The following is a 15,994-nucleotide window of genomic DNA, read 5'->3' on the forward strand; positions in this document are numbered from 1 at the left end:
CCAAGATTTGATCAATGAAGGGTAAAGGAAAGTGGTCCTTCCTCGTAACGGTATTCAGCTTCCTGTAGTCAATGCACATTCTCCAACCAGTAGTAACTCTAGTTGGCACGAATTCATTATTGGCATTGGCTACGATGGTGATCCCGGACTTCTTAGGAACTACCTAAGTTAGACTCACCCATTAACTATCGGATATGGGGTATATGATACCCACATCCAATAGTTTAAGAACCTCGGCCTTAACCACTTTCCTCATGTTTGGATTTAGTCTACATTGTGATTACCAAGCGGTCTTCGTATTATCCTCAAGATATATGCGGTGAGTACAAATCGAGAGGTCGAGCCCCTTGAGGTCCGCTATCGTCCATCCAAGGGCTCCCTTATGCTCAATGAGAGTAGATATAAGCATACTCTCCTGTTCTTTCTCCAGGTGGGCAGAGATCACCACCGAGTATGTCTCATCTTGACCTAAATAGACATATTTCAAATCAGAGGGCAAAGGTTTTAGGTCAAGTTTCGGCGGCTTGAGGTTAGACGGTAGAGGCACTACATCAGTTTGGGGCAACTCTTCAAATTGTGGCCTCCACCGGTTAACTTCAAGTACTGGTGCAGTATCAAGCAAGGCACACGTCTCCCTAATCATGTCATCATCAAAATCATGGGAGTAGGCCAGACACGTCTCTAGAGGGTTAGAGGTGTCGTATCTTCCATTAAAGAGTCAATCATGTTAATGTCGTGAAAATCGGCATCATCCTCTAAGTTTTTGCCGTTATTGAAAAAGATGTTTGACTCCAATATCATATTCCCAAAAGACATAGTCATAACACCATTCCTGCAATTGATAATTGTGTTTGAAGTGGCAAGGAATGGGTGACCAAGAATGACAGGAATCTGAGTGTTCATGTTATTGATGGGTTCGATGTCCAGGATGATAAAATCTACAGGGTAGTAAAATCTATCAACTTGGACCAACACATCCTCAATTATCCCTCTTGGTACATGAACAGAGCGATCAGTAAGTTTTAGTGTGGTTAGGGTGGGTTTTAATTCACTCAAACCTAGCTGTTTGTATACCGAGTAGGGAATCAGATTGACGCTCGCTCCTAAGTCAAGAAGTGCATGATCAATTCGATGGTCCCCGATTACACATGATATGGTTGGGCTACCAGGATCTTTGAATCTCTGTGGCATGTCTTCCTTTAGAATGGCACTCACTTTCTCGGTCAAGAAGATCTTCTTTTGAATACTCTGCCGTTATTTGGTCGTGCATAAGTCTTTCAGGAATTTGGCATATGAAGGTATCTGTTTTACGACATCAAGTAGAGAAATGTTGATTTTCACTTATTTCAACACCTCTAGGATATCCTGAGAGTTATAGAGAGGTTTTGGTGTGACCAACCGTTGGAAAAATGGAGCAACTGGCTTTTCTAGAAATTCCAGTTCTAATTTTTGTGGGGCATCACTAGATCCATCATTGTTGTCCTCTTCTAGTTCTTGAGGCTTTTCGGGCATAACTGGAGGGGTTTTATCAATGATCTTCCCACTCTTAAGAGTGGTGATGGATTTAGCGTGCACCATTTGATTTGAAGAGCTAGGATTACTTATCTCATATTGCGATTTAGGATTAGGGAGTGGTTCTGCAGGAAGCATCCCCTTTTCTATAACCGTCATACGTGAATCCATCTTTTACATAAAATCTCTCATTGCTTGGGTCAGCTCTTGCATGGAATTTTGAACCATTTCTTCTTGAGGTTTCTCCTGATTTGGATTTTGATTGAAGAAACCTTGAGAAGTAGTAGTTTGTCCATTTCTCCAACTAAAGTTTAGATGATTTTTCCAACCAGGATTGTACGTATTAGAAGTCGGTCCATTGAAAGGTCTTTGATAATTATTTACGGCATTAGATTGTTCATTCAACACTTCTCGAAAGGCGGATATCATAGGACAATTTTCAGTTGTATGAATGTTGCAATCACAGATGCCGTAAACACTTTCATTAACCTTATCCTTCTTTCCTTCCATGGCCTCAACTTTTCTTATGAGCGTAGTCACTTTATACTTGAGATCATCCTCTTCTTTCAAGAGATACAATCTACCTTTCTCCTTAGATTGAGTCGGCCTACACGTGGTGTTCGATTTTGGGTAATAGTCTCATGATTGTGTTTTTTCAGCAAGACTATCGAGGTAATCCCATACCTCGTTAACATTTTTATTAATGAATTCTCCATTACACATTGTCTCGACCATTTGGCGCATGGAAGATGTCAGTCCATCGTAGAAAAAATTTGTAATGCGTCACGTTTCAAAGCCGTATTGTGGGCATGAACTGACCAAATCCTTGAACCTTTCCCAACATTGGTAAAATGTTTCATCCTCCTTTTGGGTGAAGTTCATGATTGCTTTTCTAAGGTTAATCGTTTTATGATGTGGAAAAAATTTCTTTATAAATTTCCTTTGCATATCATTCCATGTGCCTATGGATCTAGGACGTAGTGAATGTAACCACGTCTTAGCCTTCTCCTTCAAGGAAAAAGGAAAGAATTTCAGCCTGACTGTGTCCTCAGACACATTTTAAAAATATAAAGTGGCTATGATCTCATCAAACTCTTTCAAATGTAGATATGGTTCTTCAGATTCAAGCCCATGGAACTTAGGAAGGAGTTGGATAACCCCTGGCTTGATGTCCATATGTCCTGTATTTTTAGAAAAAATCATACATGAGGGCGTATTCAGCCCCGCTGGTTGTAAATAATCCCGTAAAGTACGAGGCTAAGGTGCTTGATACACCTCATTCTCATCCTAAATGTCCTCCACCCTAGGTTGGGGTAGAAGAGGTTGGTTTTCAGCCATCACTTCAATTAACTCAGGGAATTTCGAGTGGTTTCTAGTCCTGTGATGGATAGTTGACCCCTCAACCAATCCTCCTTCAGTCAAGAGACGTCGAGTGTTGTCACGAGCCCACTTGGGCATAAAACACTCGCAGCCCTCAATCAAATTCGAAACCTAATCCTAAGAAAGGAAAAGAAAATCTAAAAAGAAAGAGAGGGTTGGAAAGAAGTTACCAAATTGGAGTCCCTAAGTTAAAAACCTGCAAAAGAAAACAAAACAAGTCAGTTTCTAAAGAGAATGTCTAGAATTAGAAAATTCTTAAAAAGAAAGATAGAAGTAGACTAGTTTCTAAAAGAAGAAATTCCAAAAAGAAAGTGGAAATTTCTAAAATAAATTAGGAAAGTCCTAAACTAGAAAGTAAGTTACTAAAAGAGATCTGAAAAATTGAAAGTAGAGAAAAAGCTTACCGAATTAGAAATTTCTATCTTAAAAGCCTACAAAATAAGAAAGTTAGTTTCTAACAAAAATTCTACATGTAGAAAATTTCTAAAAATAAATTAGGAAACAAAGTTAGATTCTAGAAGAGTTAGAATTAGAAAGTTACTAAAAATAAAAATAGAAAGTTAGTTTCTAAAAAGGAAAGTTCCGGAATTAGAAAGTTTCTAAAATAGAAAATCTAAACCTAAAATTAGAAAGTTTCTAAAAATAAACTATTTAAAATACTAGAATTAGAAAATTTTTAAAACTCAAACCCTAATTCTAAAAATAGAAGAAATAGAGGAATTAGAAAGGGATTATCAATTTAGAAGTTTTAGGATCTTACAAAATAGGAAAACAAGTTAGTTTTAGAAATCAAATAGAAATAAAAATCTAAAACTAAAGTTAGAAAAATTCTAATCTTAAACTATTCCTAAAACTAGTTAATCTTAGAAAAACGTAACCGTCAATTCCCGGCAACGGTGCCAAAAACTTGTTCACTCCTCAAGTATAGGGTTGTGATGTAGTAATAAACTTGGTAAGATCGAGGTCGAATCCCAAGGGACTGAAACCTGTGCGTAATCTGAAACTCACTAGAGCTAGAACTAGATTAAGATGAAATCTAAATCAAAGGAATTCGAGGGAATAATGATGAATTATTAATCTATAAATTAAAGAATTCAGAGGTAAGAAACCAGGGATTCAGAGGATCCACTTGTAGAGATCAGGGAGATCCTATGCCTGTTTCAAGAACTCAACTGTACTTAAAGTCCCATCTTCATGAAAATCAAGACTGAACTTTCTTTGATATAGTTTTTAAGAGATGAAAGGTATATGAATTAGAATGGATTCCATCACCAAACCATGCCCATGAGACAAATTAAATAACAGAATTAACCAATTACTAACCAATCAATAATTTATGAAGGTTAGGAAGGGTACCGACATCCAACCATGCTCAAGAGACGATGGTGAACAACAGGGCTTCCTGACGTCATAATCAAAATAAGGAAAAAGAAATACTCAAAGCCATCACAGACCCATTGTAATTTCAGTCACAACAGACCATTAAAAACTAAAAATATTCCCATAGTAAAATTAAATTAAAATCCATTCAATCTAAACAAAAGGCACATGCATAAATTCTCCCATCACGTTACAAGCTTCACCTCTTAGCCCTAGCTAAGAGGTTTAACCTGGCCTAAACATGATTAGGCTTATCTCTAAAAGAAAGATATAAAACAAAAACAAAGGAAGAAAAAAACTCTGTTAGGAAAGCTACTCCACATTCCCAGCTAAGCTCCTTGAATGCCTCTTGAAATTGAATGTCCCTTCTCTCTCTCTTTGTTCTCCCTTTTATAAGTGTTACAATCGGTGGCTGGAGTCGGTGGAGAGTCTGTGCGTAAAGGAGTCAGTGGAATGCATCGTAATTGACTTTGAAACTTCCTGCGCACCACAAAAATTCCTTGCGTAAGTCTATTTACGCAGCCCAAAAACCAAGCCAAAATAGCACCATTTTCCTTGATATCCTTCCAAAAACGCAATGTTTGGGGGGAAGTTTTTGGATGAGATACACATTGGACGATTTGGATTATTAATCCGACCGTGATCGGGATCATGGAACCGGCCCATAGCGGTCGTTTTTCACGGACGCAGGCTCTGTAAGCGAGCCAACGCTGAACTCTCGGTGGGGCCCATGAACGATGTCAATAAGAAATCCACTCCGTTCACTGAGATCAGAACGGGAAACCGGTCGGACATGATCGTTTTTCTTCGGTTTGGGTGTGGCTCATCGAGATCTTCTGTGGTACCGTCTGTCCTATGTTTGGACGGATAGGAACCCATCCTCGCTGTTGCATCCTATTTCGTCACCTAGGCTTGGAAAATATTGACCACGTGAGTCACATGGACGGTCCGGATCAGTGGTCCGACTGATGGGTGGGCCCCACTGAAAGAGACCAGCGGATGCACCAGGGTCCACTGTTGCCGGTGGGGAAGAAGTCGGGTCAGCCAACTTTAACTGGGAGTCCCAGTCAGGTGCGACTTGCGTGCGGACGTGCTATGTACACGCACGTCGCACGTGGGGTCCACTGTGATCTTCACGAGAAATTTGCTCCATCCATCAGTTTTTTCATCTCAGTTTAAGGATTGAGACCAAAATTTAAGCATATCCAAAGATCAGGTGGGCCCCATTTTAATGATTTGTGGGCTGATCTAGCTATTGGGCCTCTTTCACAAAAATCTGAGAGCTGAAATTCGACGTGTACGGTTAATTTGTGATCCTGAGGTCATCTATGAAGTTTCCAGTTGAACAGATCGTGGAAACCCTATGATCTTGCATTCTGACTGACTTTCAAGCCACTTGAGGTTCAATTTCTCAAATTTCTCGGATCACTGGCATGTAAATCAAGTGATCTTGGTCCCCTGGGGTCCCGTCATTGCCTTGGTGAATTGTGAGCGTAAATTCATGCTTTTAGCGTCCTATTTCAATCTAATCTCGTAAATACACCCTGCATCACAAACACAATTAAATCGGGCTATCAAACACTACCATGTTCATAAATCCAGGCAATATATGGGTCTGATATACAATATTTGACCCTCAACACAACCCCCAACCTTTGTTATACAATCAAGGCCCAGAAACTGGGATAGGCTAGGCTGTTCTTGGCCCAGCCATTGCTGTCCACAGTGGCCCAGAAAACTGGTTGGGTTGAACTATTCCTAACCCAGCAACAGCGACCCACATACAATCCACCTAGCTGTCCATAGGTGGCTCATAACTGGGCTGGGCTAGATTGATTCCGGCCCAGCACTGCTGACCAAAGATTGGCTGGGTCGGGCTGTCCTGGCCCAGCGTTGCTGACAACCCACGATTTAGCTGGGTAGGGGTCGTCCTGGCCTAACATTGCTGCATGTTGGTGACCTGTGGGCTAGGCTGGGCTGCTCATTTCTGGCCCAGCCGCAGCGTCATCTACACAGCTCAAGAGAGGGGCTGGGCTGTTTGTGTTTGCTAGCAGGCTCAAACCTAGGCCCATATATGGGACGGGTTGGAACCTTTCCAACTTCATGATGGAGCCCAGAATCTAGCTACACGTTGCTACCCAGATCCATTGTTCAAAAATAGCCTAGAAGCTGTCTGGGCTGGGCTCGTCCTGGCCTAGCATTGCTGCATGTTGGTGACCTACGGGCTAGGCTGGGCTGCTCATTTCTGGCCCAGCCACAGCGTCATCTACACAGCCCAAGAGAGGGGCTGGGCTGTTTGTGTTTGCTAGCAGGCTCAAACCTAGGCCCATATATGGGATGGGTTGGAACCTTTCCAACTTCATGATGGAGCCCAGAATCTAGCTACACGTTGCTACCCAGATCCATTGTTCAAAAATAGCCTAGAAGCTGTCTGGGCTGGGCTCGTCCTGGCCCAGCAGCGACTGCTTGCTGGCAGCACAAGGCTAGTTGGGCTGGCTGTTCCGGCCTAGCAGTAACCCTTTGATGGCAGTCTAAAGGCCGTCTAAACTCGGCCCAAGCTCTATAGTTGGTTCCGGCCCATAGCTGGCTACTGGTGGCCTAGGAGTCAAGATGGGTTAGACCAATGTTGGCCCAACCTATTATCCCAAACCTTCTAGGGCCCATTGGTTGAGATTTGGTGTGGCCCATTACGTGTACATGGTGCGGCCCATCGAGTTTTTAACTCAGGTGCAACTCATTGTATATATGCTGTGGCCCATTGAGTCTTTAACTCAGGTGCAGCCCACTGTGTATATGGTGTGGCCCACTGAGTTTCAACTCAGGTGCGGCCCATGTGTATATGGTGTGGCCCACTGAGTCTTTAACTCAGGTGTGGCCCACTGTGTATATGGTGTGGCCCACTGAGTCTTTAACTCAGGTGCGGCCCACTGTGTATATGGTGTGGCCCACTGAGTCCTTAACTCAGGCGCAGCCCACTGTGTACATGGTGTGGCCCACTGAGTCTCAACTTTAGTGGTAAGTCACTAGGGTGGTTGAGATGACTCAAATACAGGCCTTACCTCACAGATGGCGATGGTTGGGCGCGTCTAACGGCTCTGATCGGATCTGGTTTGCACTGGGCTTAGAGAACCTGCAAGGAGGCCCGCGGTCTTCCTCCTTGGCTATCCCTGGCCCACACTAACCCGTCTCAACCCAAGACAGATGGGTTGACTCAGTGCAATGCAGCACCGAGTCACACAGCCACACCCTTCTCTCTCTCTCTCTCTCTCTCTCTCTCTCTCTCACTCTTTCTCCCTCCTTTCTCCCTCCCTCCCTCCCTCCCTCCCTCTCTCTTAACTTTGGTGCGAATCCCAAGGACAAGTAGTGGCTTTTATAAACATGGGAAGGGTCCAACAGTTAAGAAGAGATGGCCCATCCTACGGGTAATCCCATGATTCCCGCATGCATGGGACCCATCCGACCCTGGGGATGTGATCCAATTGCTTTGGCCCACCAAAAAAGTAAGTTTTTACTTACTGTGGGGCCCATCTCGCCATGGTGGGTCAGATAAGTTAGCGGGGAAGATGACATGGCCATTAATGACCAATTTTTGTATACGGTATATCAGTGTGATCTGGTCCGTTTGAACAGACCAGATGAAACCGCTGATTGCTGCGGGGCCCACTTTTTGGGCCATTCATTCGTGTTTTGAAATATCTCAAGAGATGCATCTCTTCTTGTCATTTTCTCGTGAGACGAGAAGGCTCGCGCTTTCAGACCGTTACGACCCTAAAGGGGACGGCCGGGGTTGGTCCACATGGCTCAGGGAAGGCTCGGATCAAGCCAACTGCCCTTTCCAAAAGTGGTATTGTCTCCTTATGCTTTTCTAGATGCAGGCAGCTACCTACCCTTTTTTTTACAATGGAAGAATGGCGTAGATAACACCAGGATGGACGACTGGATGAAGGGACAGAGGTCGACGTGGATTGCCACGTGAAAGCCTCTGAAATCGTCTGTTCTTTGGAGAACACCGCCGTCGTCACCAGCTGTCCATAGCTCGAGTACATGCTCATCTGCATGGAGAGGTTTGGACGACATGGATCTGGTTGTCCCAGACCTCCTTACACAATGGATAACTTAGATTTCCCGGATGGTCGCCCAAGGTGGGCCACAACTCGTGATAAATGGACGTTGTCCGTCCATCGCGTCAAACGAGCACAGCAGGGAGGCTTTGCCTCCCTTTTTCAAATTCTTACGGGTCAACGCCTATTTGACCCACGGTGTGGTCCGGTGCACTTCGTGCATGGGTGGTTGAGGTGTACACGCACCTTGTGTGGGGTCCACCGTGATGTTTGTGATAAATCCACTCCGTCCAGTCACCTGGAGGGCCCAGTCAGGGTCCCTGACAAAGGATGAGGTGGATGTGAGGCCTAGGTGGGCCGTATTATGCGTCTCAAGTCCTATTTAGTTAGTTCTCATTGATCCAGCAGCTGGATTGGTTTAAAAATCTATTTCAATGATTAACTGGGGCTTTGGAGGTAGTGGTTGGTTGGTTAGCCGCTTACTAGCTCCCAAGGGTTAATCAGCAATATATTCTATGACTAGATGGTTCAAAGTTTACCCCAAACTTGAGATGGTCGGATAGGCTTACGCTTGTGGTTGGTGTGGGGTCCTTCTTAGCTCATGGGGGTCTCTGATGGATGGCTTCAATGATGAGTGGAGGCCCCTTCCTGTATGAATTAGATTTATTTGTTAATTGAGTTTGAAGTTCCACTGATACGAGTTTAAATGATAATACTCGCGTACCAGAGGTGCGGGGTGTTACAGTCTACCCCCTAAAAAAAATCACCCTCGAAATTACCTGAAGTGTATCGCTGAACATGTGAGGGTATTTCTCCTTAACTTCTGCTTCCCTTTCCCAGGTTGCCTCCTCTTCGCCATGGTGCAACCAGAGAACCTTGACCAATGGTATTGTCTTCGTCCGCATGACCTGCTCCTTGCAATCCAGGATGTGGATATGTTCTTCTATATAGGAAGCATCCTTGTTAAGTTCAACCTGCTCCCAGCTGACGATATGTGACTCATTTGGCATGTACTTTTTTAGCATGGATACATGGAAGACGTTGTAGATGTTATCCAGCGTAGTAGGCAGTGTCAAGCAATACGCCACGGTTCCCACATGATCCAAGATCTCGAACGGCTCAATGAATCGAAGTGTTAAATTCCCTTTCTACCCAAACCTCATTAAGCCCTTCATAGGCAAAATTTTTAAAACACATGATCGTCTGCTGCAAATTCCAAGTCACGACATTGATTGTCTGCATAACTCTTCTGCCTGTTTTGGGCGATGCGCAATCGTTTCCAAACAACATCGACAAGCTCAGGCCCTAGCAAACTCCTTTCTCCAACTTTTGCCCAGCACTAGGGAACTCGGCAAGGGCGGGCATAGAGAGCCTCATAAGGCGTTATGCCTAACACTGGATTGGAAGCTATTATATTGTACACGAACTCCGCAAGAGCCAAATGATCATCCCAGTTGCCCTAGAAGTCTAGAACGTATGCCCTGAACATATTTTTCAGATTTTGATTCACCCTCTCGGTTTGCCCATCTGTCTAAGGATGAAATGTCATGCTAAACTTGAATTCTGTGCCCATCTCTTCCTGCAACCTCTTCCAAAAAGTGAAAGTAAACCTAGAGTCTCGGTCTGATATAATTTCCCATGGGACTCCGTAGGATCTTACAACTTCCCGAATGTATAACCTTGTCAGACTATCAGTCGAATCTGTCATATGAATCAGAAGGAATCGGGCAGACTTTATTAGCCTATCGACAATGACCCAAATCAAGTCGTTCTTCCTCTGTCTTAGGAAGACTGGATATAAAGTCCATAGAGATGTTGTCCCATTTCCATTCAACTAGCGGTAGCGGTTGAAAGAGGCCTGCGGGCTTGCGATGCTCGACCTTGATTTTCCGACACACCATACATTTCGCCACAAAGCCTATTATGTCTCTCTTCATGTTGTTCCACCAATACTTTCTTTTGATGTCGTTATACATCTTAGTGTTACCCAGGTGGATAATCATCCTGGAATGATGAGCTTCTACCATTACCACCCTTTTCAGGTCGGCATCGTCGGGTACGCATACTCGCCCCTGGTACCGAAGACCGCCATCACCGCCAATCCTCCAATCAAGCATTTTATCACTCCTACACCTCTCCTTTATCTTATTAAGCCATTCGTCCTGGCCTTAGGGAGAAATTACTTGGCAAACTAGAGTCGGTTCCGTAGTTAAGAGGGCCACATAAACATCTGGTTCGTCGAGGGTAAGATGGATATCGAAGTCCTAAACGAAATCCATCATCTCCCACTCCTTGATCATCAAGGTGGCTATCAGCTCGTGTTTCTTCTTTCAGCTCAGGGCATTAGCCATGGAATTTGCCTTACCAGGGTGTTAAGATATGTCGAAGTGGAAGTCTTTAAGTGTCTCCATCCACCAATGTTGGCACATGTTCAAGTCTTTCTACATGAATATGCACTTCTCTTGTAGTCACAGAACAACTGAAATTCTTCCCCATAGAGATAGTGTCTTCATATCTTTAGGGCGAAGACCACTGCCGCCAATTCCAGATCATGCGTCAGGTAATTCTCCTTGTGCTTCTTCAACTATCTCGAAGCATAAGCGATCACTCTATCATTCTTCATCAGCACACATCCCAGCCCCAACTTCTACACATCACTATACACCATGAACTTCTCTCCCTCTTATGGAAGAGTGAGTACTGGTGCGGAAGTCAGCCTCATCTTCAGCTCCTGGAAGGTCGCTTCTGTGTTCTCATCCCATGTGAATCGGTTGTTCTTCTTTGTCAGTTGGGTGAGCAGCCGTGCAATCCTAGAGAATTCTTTAATGAAGCGTCTGTAGTACCATGCCATGCCTAGAAAATTCGAACCCCCGTGACTGTGGTGGGCTGTTCCCATGTAGACACTGCTTCCATGTTGGTGGGATCGACTACTATGCCTTCCACTTCACTATGTGTCCTAGGAATTTCACTTCATCTTTCCAGAACTCACACTTAGTTAGCTTAGCGTACAACTGATTTTCCTTCAGGGTGTTCAAGACCGTGCGTAGGTGTTGTTCGTGCTCTTCTCGACTCTTTGAGTAGACCAAGATATCGTCGATGAACACGATCACGAACCGATCCAGGTATGGCATGAATATCTGGTTCATCAAGTTCATAAACATGGCCGGAGCATTGGTAAGGCCGAAAGACATTACCAAGAACTCATAGTGCCCATAGCGAGTGAATGTCGTCTTAGGGATATCCTCATCCCTGATCCTCAACTGATGGTACCCTGATCATGGATTGATCTTAGAGAAATATCTGGCACCCTTAAGCTGATCAAACAAGTCGTCGATGCGTGATAGAGGGTACTTGTTCTTTATTATCACCTCGTTCAGTCTCCTGTAATCTATACAGAGACGCATCGACCCATCCTTCTTCTTTACGAAGAGAACTGGTGCTCCCCACAGGGAAACCCTGGGACGGATGAACCCTTAGTCTAGCAACTCATCTATCTAACTCCTCAGCTCCTCCATCTCACAAGAAGGCATGCGAAACGGAGGTAATGATATGAGGGTGGTCCCTGGCTTGAGATCTATGCAGAAGTCTACCGCTTGCCTGGGTATAGTCCTGATATTTTTTGAAACACCTCGGGGAAGTCTTGCACTACTAGTATCGAGCTTATGGTGGCTTCAACTGTCTCTGGTTCACCTAGAGTTTGTAAACTTCCGAACACCTCGCACATACCCCTCCCCTTCATGGTGAAGGAGGCCTGTCCGGGAACGGATATAGTGACTATCTTGTCGTGACAGTCCATGACTGCTCGTACCAACAAAATCCAATCCATCCCAAGGATGATGTGAAATTGTCTGACGGGCATAATGATTAGATCCACATCTACTTCATGGTTTGGAGGGTTATGGGACATGCTTTGCATACTTTGTCTGTTTCTACGAATTTACCCATAGGGGAGGCTACGACTAGGGGGCATGCATTCGAGTTGTGTTCAATTCTAGCCTAGTTGCGAGCAGAATCGATGAAAGACAAGGTTGCACCAAAATCAAATAAAATGAGTACAGGGTTATCGTCGATGTGAGCGGTATCATGGATTATCCGGAGAGGATCCTCTTCGGCTTCTGTAACGGCGACTGCATACATACATGAGGGGGCGGATCCTCTGCTGAGCTGGAGGTCCTGGTTTGGGTTGCTAGGGTCTAGGTTTCGCCCTAATTACTGCTCGATTCGGCTGGTAGTGGTATGAGCTCATCCCTCATTCTCTTGCAGCAGTTCCGGGCTATGTGGCTCTCCCTGTCACAGTAATCACAGTGCTTGTTGGGAGGCATGGGCGAAGCACATGCAGGTAGGATCCTGAACCTCCTCTCTGGGACATGCGGGGCAGGAGGTGCCTGCCTGGGGCATCCCTGGCTGGGGGGAGTGCCCTAATAGTGCGCTTAAAGTCCTTCTTGACCCTCATTGCTTTGTCCACCAATTCCAGGAAGTCCCCGAAATCCCATGCACATAACCACGATTGGATCCCTAGCTTGAGCCCCTCCTGGAACTTTTGTAACTTGTACTCTATATCCTTCAGGGCCTTGGGCACGTACCAGGAGAGCTCATCGAGTCGCGCCTCATACTGGGCGATGGTCATGCTCCCCTGTTCCAGTTTTAAAAATTGTACGATCTTCTCATTTCTACATAATCATGGGAAATACTTCTCCAAGAACTTTGTCCTGAACCCTACCCATGTCCATACCTAGCCAAATGGTACGCCTTGCCACCAGTTCTCGGCTTCCCCCTCCAGAAGGTATTAGCTAGGTTGACCATCTGGGTATCCGAGCATTCCAACGGCCTCATCATCTTCGCAATCCTCACCAACCAGTGCTCTGCCTACACTGGGTCGAGTGCCCCCTCGAATGTCGATGGCTGGAGCCTCTGGAAGCGCTCGAATATATCCACACCATGGACCTCTCCATCTCGCGATGTCGCCCCACGATTCCGGTCTCATAGGGTTTCCATCATAAGGGCGTGTGTGACCTACTTCTACTGCATAAAGGCATCCTGCTGTTGCTGGATGGCCACTGCCATCTATCCAAAGGCTATGAAAGTTGCAGCCCCTGACTGTGTGTCTACAGATACGTCGGCGGAAGGTATCCTCTGCTTGAAGTTGCGTAAGGGCAGCTCTGATGGGATGACCTCGGGAGGAGGAGAGTTTCCCCCAGCCTTAGACACCATGTCCGGGTCTGCTACTCTAGGCAGAAGTCCCAGTGTGTATACTGGACTGCGCTCTTGCTAGCGCTCCGTCGACGGAAGGGTTGGTATGTCGATGGTATAGGCCTGCTGTAACTGTAACATGGGTGGCATGACTTCCTGTGAGGTCAGAATTTCATGGTTTAGGTAATGGGGGAAAGCGATTTCAGACAATTGATGAAGCAATGCAAAGGTTAGAGATTTGTTATCCTACTTGCCACAATTGCATCAACACGATACATGAATCTAGTTCCTAAGTCTAATCAATACTCATGGTAGTATTTCAAGGGAAACTAAACTTTCTATTCCTAGATTCAAACAACTAACCTAATGTTTTCTAAGGGATTTTAAGTGCATTCCTAGCCTTAGTATCATTTAGGAAATCTTTCTAGGGAACCTAGGACTTCAACTCGTATTTTCAATTTCTTCTAATTACAAGGGAATTTACATAGGTTCAACTGATCATTACAATAATATCTAAGGGAGCCTAAGTGTTTTGTTTCTATGTTTGTTCACCCTAACTATTTTCTTAGGGAAATTTCTTAAGTTTCACCTAAGTTAATCCCATATGAATTTTGTATATTGATACCACAGCCTGGCTATCTCAGACTCTGCTTTGATACCAACTTGTAACGCTCCAGTTTTCAGAACCTAAGTATACAACTCGTTCCTTGAAAACTTGGGAGTTAATAATTAAATAAAAAGTAGAATTAAAGCGCAATAGCGAAATCAAGTATATATAAAGCCGTAAACTAAATAGTAATATCCTGGTCCACTCAGTTGGGGACCTAAATACAAAATTCTTAAGTTCAATTGTACCGAATAAACAAACAACATCTAACAACTACTGATTCAATCCAAAATACTCCGACGCCTCCTGATGTGGCTCTTCCTCGTAGAAATTTGTAGTCGTCCCTGCTCACACCTGCATTCTCTGTACGGTTGAACATTGGATGAATGAGTGGCCAGATTAGTGTAAATTCTCCTCAAGATTACACACCGCCACCCTAGACAAGTATAACATAAAAAATAGTAAGGCATACAAAACATAACAAAAATGTAGTTATTATATGCATGGATGCGTGAATGCAACATTGACCTGGGGATGCTCATCCATCAGACTTGGGCTCGTCACCCATGCAAAAAGGCTGGTCATCAGCGCAGCACATCACATGCTGACATCACGTACTGCATAATGACCAAGTCATCGTACATCACGTACGTAGGTCAATAATCAATGGTCTAGGAGCTAGCAAAATGATACCCCAGTAGACCTAAAGGCACGTGCTACAACATTCAGAAATAGCTATCCATCATCGCCAATATGCCATATATGCATGATTAGCCAGGCTATTATTAGTCCAATTACAATCATCCAGTTTAATGAAGTTCAAGGTCACTATGGGGGGCTCATCACCGAGCATAGGCTGACGGCTCGAGCATAGTGTCCCATACCACCATCCCTAGCCCATGAGCCTACCGCCTTAAGGTGTTGATAGAACCCGTCAATATGTGGCCAATTAACTCTTAATGTATGGGAAGCTACCATCCTATGTTTGAGTGGGGACGAAATATTGAAATCGCATGGGTAAATCAAATAATTAAAATGAGTCCACATGTATGCTTTAAATACGATAAAACAACAGTAATTAAAACATTAAATGATTCATCCCGACGTCACCCCATAGGTGGTAAGTCCTATGAATAATCTGCCATTAGCATAACCTCCACATTGAGAGTCTACTTTGAGCATAATAAATCTTATTACCCCCTAAGTGTGGACTCTCTTTCATAGGTAGAGGTTTTCCTATTTGTCTAGAGAGATTTCAATTCCATACGTGTCTTACAAACAGTCCAATAGCATGTGAAAATGACATAAAGATCAAGTATCGAATCATCTTAAGTGACTAGGATACCAATCTAATAATTAAAGTAAAACTTAAGCACAAATGTAAATATAATTCAAGAGTTATTAAATGAATCAAGGTCTAGCACTTGTATTTGATATTCATGATCATGGATTACCAATTCTCAAACATATATTCAGGTAAGCTAATCATATAATTAATCAAGCTTTAAGACATCATTTATAATCAATGTAAAAGCTATCCTTGATTTAACTTAGAGATGGAAAGCCCAGGGAGAGAAGTCATTACTTTTAGGGTTGTAGTCCCTTCCTCGATTCAACTTCCCGTGATATCTTGCAGCCCAATATCACATGGTTAGTTACCTAGAGTCATTCCCGATTCAATAGCTTGTATTAGATAAGTGCTCTCTAAGACCTTTAACTATCTAAATCATTGTAAATATGTGGGGTTTCTAAGGACCCATTAACGTGAAAGTCGGGCCTGAATTGGCCTAACACTCGAAGCCCAAACTGGGCCTGGTTTGGCCCAGCCTTTGTTATACAATTGAGGCTCAGAAACTGGGTTGGG

General features: G+C 44.0%; 1 non-coding gene across 1 annotated transcript; it reads left to right on the top strand.

Annotated features, from left to right (window-relative positions):
* Positions 1-2,305: 2,305 nt before the first annotated feature.
* LOC131232077 (small nucleolar RNA R71) lies at positions 2,306-2,412 on the top strand. The gene has a single exon (XR_009164681.1). It is a non-coding gene; the product is annotated as a small nucleolar RNA R71 (small nucleolar RNA).
* Positions 2,413-15,994: the final 13,582 nt, after the last annotated feature.

Source organism: Magnolia sinica, chromosome 17, assembly GCF_029962835.1.
Source record: "Magnolia sinica isolate HGM2019 chromosome 17, MsV1, whole genome shotgun sequence".
Taxonomy (NCBI): Eukaryota; Viridiplantae; Streptophyta; class Magnoliopsida; order Magnoliales; family Magnoliaceae; genus Magnolia; species Magnolia sinica.